Below are 6,000 nucleotides of genomic sequence, written 5' to 3'. Positions count from 1 at the left end.
CCTTCTGGCTGGCTGAATTGTACATGGATTGGAGCTAACTGTAAATAACCATGAACAAAGAATATCTCAGCAGCCAATATTTTTCTCTGCTGGTATCAAATGAACTTCATTTGGTATCAGCTGGAGTTTTTATAGTGCTAATGGAAGTTATTTTCAGTTATCACGTCAGTCCATAAGTATACAAAGGCAGCAATTGCACTGGTAATCTGGAGATCAGTCTGTATGCAGGGGGTATGCTTTAGACTGTTTCTGCAGTGTAAGCTTCTACCTTAAGAAATGTGGGGGATCATAAATAGGGAATGATGAAACAGAACATCCAACAAGGGCTAACGTTGGGCTTGGCAACATTTCCTGGCATGAACATCTGAACTCCAAGAGGTGGTGATGTCCAGGAAGTGCTGGGCACGATGGGGAGCTTGTGCATCTGAGAACTCATTCCGCCAAATTTAGCTTCCCTACTCATTCCAATGACAGCACTTTAAATACTGACAGCTCTGGCTTCTGTGCAGCCGCTGTTTGATCTCATTCCATGGGACAGAGGAACGGAGCTGGAACCATCAATTTTTGTTTTTTAATAAACTCATGTAATTTTGTCACACTCCCGCCAGGTACAAGAATGACAATGTAGCCCTGTAAACAAAAATCTTCTCCCTGAAGGATTTTAATTATTTATATTCTTTCAGCAAACAGAAACCCCATCCGTTGTGATGATAGCGCGTGTGGAGATTAGAGGATCAGAATGCAGTGACGATGTTGTTAGCCCAGTGAAGGGCAATTTAATTTTTCCCCTCTGCACATGGACACGCTGAATGCCTGAGATACTTGTACCAAAAAATCATAACTGGTAGCATGGCAGAAAACTCATTTTGCAGTAAGAATTCCAGAGCCTAAGGGATTTTTTCCCCCAAAGCTCAAAAGGCAGGGTCATCTGACTCCAGTTATTAGCATGGTAAGTGTCCAGCTCTTGGTAGAAGAGAGCACTGCTTTTCGAAGGAGTAAGCAAGAATCGTACACCTAAAAATGGCTAAAGTGGTAAGTTTTATGCTATATATATTTTACCACAATAAAAAATATGTAGGAAAAAATGAGTAAACATGTAAACAAGGGTTGATAAATGTTGGTTAGGCATGAACACTGTGCCAGGTAGGGGGATGGTAAAGATTCCTTGAGACAGGGATGCTGCCCTGATTCCTTCTTACACCTGCTTTCCCTTCTAATCTTTTTCCTAGCTCTGAGCAGAGTGCCTGGCTGTTTGTGGGCAGACAAATGTTTATTGAATGAAATAAAAGATACACTCATGTTCTCAAAGAACAGGACAGAAAGGGCACTATTCTACAAAAAAAAAGATCAAAGAGGAATTATTTATCTACATGTATATATCCTGTGTTTGAGTGCATCCGGAAGGCATGGGCTGGGTCTTATGTTTGTATCCTCAGCCCTTAGCCCAGGGCGTGAGTGTGCAGTGGGCGCCATTGGGACCCCACCTAGACCCCTTTACCAAGCCGGTATACCCATCTTCCACCTCCTGGGAGCCTTGGACCTCACAGCTCACGCTGCCCTTGGCCAAATGAAAGCCACCCCCTAACCCCTTCAGATGGCTGCATTCTTGCTAGCTTTATTCTTCTATTCTATCCCACTATTCTCATTCTCCTGTGATTTATCGCCCAATGGTGGAGCTTCTTGGTAGAAGCTCAAGGCGTTTATAGAAGTGGTTTCAACTGGAATATGTTTTTCAAGGGGTATATGGCCATGGAAAATTTTCAGGGAATCAGTGTTTAGATCCTTAAATTCCATAGGTCCTTTCTTCTCTAACTCATTCCTGGAGAACTTGCCTGAGTTCACGGTAGTCCTTCTTCCAGTTGATAAGCCAGAATCAGGCCCCTAACCCTTCCCAAATTTTATCCAAGGATTGAAAATGTGCAAACCTCTTGGGCTTCCAACAAAGGGAGGGAGGCCCTCTTTAAATATTAATGAATGTCAGTAAACCTGTAAGGATTCCTGTATTTCTCTATCACTAGGCTATTGAGGGTAAAATTCGGTGTTTTAGGCCAGGGTGGGATGTTCTGGTTCAGATACAGGAATAGTGAGACTTATGACAATTTTTGTTTAATGACTTCATTTCCTACATTCCTTTCCTTCTGCCAAAAAACGTAAGATTCTGTGAGAGCAAAAGCAAAGTGCACTTTAAGACATAATGAATGCTAAAAATGACCTTTTTCATGTATTTTACTGGAAGCATCTCTTTAGCTATTTTTAGGACTCATCCTTAGTCTGTTTTATTAGCTGGAAAGAAGAGAACTTTGAACAGCCTGACAGTAGGTTAGTTCTCCAGAACCTTTTAAATGTAAGTAGAATGCTTCTAGAACTACCGAAAATTTTAGAATACATTATATAAAACCCTTGGGCAAAACTTTTATGCCATTTCTTTTAGATTCAGGATGTGTTTCTCAATTAGATGATTAAAAATTATTTTATCATATCATATTATAAAATATTTATTCTAGGTATAGTCAGTCTTAACTTACTTCATGCTATAAAATGTTTAATATTTTCAACTTCTTATTAACATAAAAATATATATGGTAGCTTCTGAATGGATTGATTTTAGCAGTATTGCATTAATAGATGATTAATTTACAATAAAAGTTTTCTTTTAATGATTATTATTTATTCAAATTTGAAATACATTTACATTTTTGATCTGTTTACTAATAGTAATTTTAATGATTACATTATATGGAAGAATTTTTAAAACTTAGGACATAATAATCATAGGAAATGAAACAAATTTTAAAAACATAATTTCTATGACATACTTCTGTTGAATAAAGTGTGATGATGTGATCAATAAAAGACTTCCAAGCATTAAACTTTTTTACATTAGGGTTCAAATCTAAAGGAAAAGTAATGGAAATATGAATAAAAGAAAGGAAATATAAACATTTCTGAAAGTTTAGAAAGCTCATTTATATTCTGTTAAATTGATAATAGTAGTGTCAAGAGCTATGAAGAGTCTGAGATATTACTTTCCCTGCAAGCTAACAAGTTAGCCTGCCACAGTTTCATTCATAGATGCTGGTAGGAGACAAAAGATTCCTGGGTCAGAGACAAAAGATTTCATTATTCCAGGTACAGCGGGCAGCATATGCTTCATGTCTGGGCTGGCTCCTGGTGCCTGGCAAGGGCTATGGTGTGATGACTTTGGAATGTGTCTACTTGCCTACGCTGAACTATGTCTCTCAGGATTCTCTTTCCTGTATGTTTCTAGTTAGGATGGGAAGCGACAGCTATTTTGTGTTTCATGCACATTGTTCCTGATCTACTAATTCATCTTGTTGGTGTGAGGCAGCACCTGGGTCTGCAGGTATTCCACCTCCCCCTAGATCCTCTTTTAGCTTCTCTGACTCTTGGGCCAGGTTTGTTTGTTCTCTTCTGTGATGAAGGGCCCTGCCTTCTGTAGGGTACCTTTGTCACCAGGGTCAGAAGCAACAAGAAGAAGTAACTGCTTCCTGACAGGTGGCTTTCAAACCATTATGCAACTTAGATTTCATTGCATATATTTAAAAGGATGCTATAGCTTTAATTTTTAAATTTTAGCATTTACAATCTGCTAGAAGTCACACTCTTTACAACTGTTTAAGCTTATGAAGAAAGAAGTATAAACGTCGATTTGAAAGTGTGCAAAGGGGTACATTATTTTTCCGAATAATTTTATGGGGTATGTGAACAATCACGTTTGAGTCTCTTGGTTTATAGGATGGTCTATAGGACAGTCAAATACAATCATGTAGATCTCTTATGTTTCTGATACCCCAGGTGACATCTGGAATCACGGTAGGACCAGGGCCATCCATAATCCCAGTTCCTCTCTTCAGAAACAGTTCTGTGAGATAATCCCTAGAATTTTAATTTGAGAAGAAAACAATTTAATATAAAACTTTCTCATTTGAGCAAGGAAAGACGCTGTTTGTTGATGATGGTGATGATGAAAACATTTCCCTGCAAAGGACAGTATCAGAAGTAGTGTTACAGAACTTGTTACAGAGTAGTGAAAATGTGGAAATTTGGAGAGACTGGCATGCCTGGAGAGGGCATGGAAGCTCTGCTCCCTTTCCCACATCCCTTGCCCTAAGCATCTCTTCCATCTAGCTGTTCTTGAGTTACATCTTTTTATAATAAACCAGTGACCTAGTAAGTAAAAAAAAAAAAAAAAAAAAAAAAAAAAGTGATGTCACAGTAACAGAACCACGTAACAATTTTAAGAAGATCAGGTAAGCCTGTGCCTAGAGAGTCTGCTACAGGCAACTGAATCAGATTGGACACTTTATCAGCTTGGGCAATGAGAATCTCTCTCTTGGGAATTTGTATCGGGAGATGTGGGTTGGAAGACCTGATGTGAGTTACACTTTTTGTGTGCCATGGTCAAGTCATTTAATTTTTTTGACTACCTACATCTCTAAAATAGTGGAATTAACAGAGCTGTTATGAGAAGTAAACCAGGAAATAGATGTAAAGATGCTCTGTAAAATAAAAAACGCTATAGAATTTAATCTATGATTCCTACTACCTTCTCCCCAAGGCCTCTGTTTATGTGCATCCTATTTAGGATTGTGTTGGAATGTGGATTTGTGCATTCAGCCCCTCTGTGTATCCACAGAAAAACATCTATGAACATTTATTGGAATGTAAGAGGTGCTGATGCCCAGCTGAGCGATTGGCATGTTGATCTGTGTGTAGTAAGTTCAAGGTGTGTGGTTCTTTTGGGTTTGTGTTTCCAAATCACTTTCTTAGTCTAAAATGTTTCTGCATCAGTGTCTGTGAGCAGGTACTCATTTTAAAGATTTTCTTTTCTTTGTTCTCTTTACCAGTTCACAAGAGAGTTTCCCTCAGACTTGACGTGTGAGCCTGAAAGGCAGCCAGACACTTAGGTTCATTACTCTGTCGAGTGGCTCTACCTTATGGCCTCCGGTGTGAGGGAGAGTGACACCAGCTACGCTGCCTCAAACGCCAGGTCTCGGCTCCTGGGGTTCAAACCTAGAGACCTTTCAGGCAGGTACCGCGAGTGATTTTAATACTGGAGGATAAACTGTGCAGGGAGAACATTTTCCTCTTGCCTGTTTCCTGGAGAACTAAGGAAAGAAAGGTGGCTTCTAAGGTTTCCAGAACCCAAGACTCTTTCTTGAATTTATAGGAAAGCAAAATGTTGGTTAATGCAGCTTGTAGGATGTGGATACAAGTTGAAATTCTGGTAAGACAAGCTTCCAAGTTGTGTAGATATCTGTATTAGTTTCCTAGGGCTGTCCTAACAAAGTACCACAAACTGGGTGGCTTAAAACAACAGAAATCTATTCTCTCACAGTTCTGGAGGCCAGATGTCTGAAATCAAGGTGGCGACAGGCTTGGTTTCTAGTGGCGGCTCTGAGGGAGAATCTGTCTTGTGCTTCTCTCCTAGCTCTGGTGGTGGCTGGCAATCCCTGGCATTCCTCGGCTTACAGATTCCTCATTGAAAGCTCTCCTCCGTCTTCACATGGCCTTCTCCCTGGATGTCTCTTTGTCCAAATTTCCTTCTTCTTATAAAGACACCAGTCATATTGGATTAAGAGCCCACATTACTCCAGTACGACGTTATCTTAATTTAACTAATTACACTTTAATGATCCTATTTCCAAATAAGGCCACATTCTGAGATTCCAGAGGTTAGGATTCCTACATTCTATATCATTTTGCGGGGACACAGTTCAATCCACAAGAATATCTAGGTGCTGAATGTTTGCCCAGGTGATCTCCCACCTGAAAATCCCCCCAAACAGCCTAAGGTCCAAAGTAAAGTGTTACTATTTCCAACACAAAACCTTTATATTTTGAAGTGCTTTCATTTTTGTGATTCTTTTATTGGAAAAAGTTAGGAAAGGATTTCTCAGTAAAGATTTAATAATAGGCATTCAATTTGGTCATGGTTTTTACATTCAGCACTGATCTTGTAATACAAGAATTTTTTTT

The 6,000-nt window shown here is 39.3% G+C and overlaps 1 long non-coding RNA gene across 3 annotated transcripts in view; it reads left to right on the top strand.

Annotated features, from left to right (window-relative positions):
* Nucleotides 1-2,236: 2,236 nt before the first annotated feature.
* The window catches only part of LOC113625387 (uncharacterized), a 63,445-nt gene continuing 59,681 nt past the window's right edge, over nucleotides 2,237-6,000 (top strand). For 2 of the 3 annotated variants that reach the window (XR_003434650.1, XR_003434651.1), the window contains exons 1-2: nucleotides 2,237-2,344; nucleotides 4,869-5,053. This is a non-coding gene — a long non-coding RNA (uncharacterized LOC113625387). The remainder of the gene's footprint in view (nucleotides 2,345-4,868; nucleotides 5,054-6,000) is intronic. The other variant, XR_003434649.1, reaches the window with a different exon arrangement.

The sequence above is a fragment of the Aethalodelphis obliquidens genome, unplaced genomic scaffold, assembly GCF_003676395.1.
Source record: "Aethalodelphis obliquidens isolate GAN/ISIS:26980383/991018 unplaced genomic scaffold, ASM367639v1 scaffold15, whole genome shotgun sequence".
Classification (NCBI taxonomy): Eukaryota; Metazoa; Chordata; class Mammalia; order Artiodactyla; family Delphinidae; genus Aethalodelphis; species Aethalodelphis obliquidens.
This window is presented reverse-complemented; position numbering and strand designations above follow the sequence as displayed.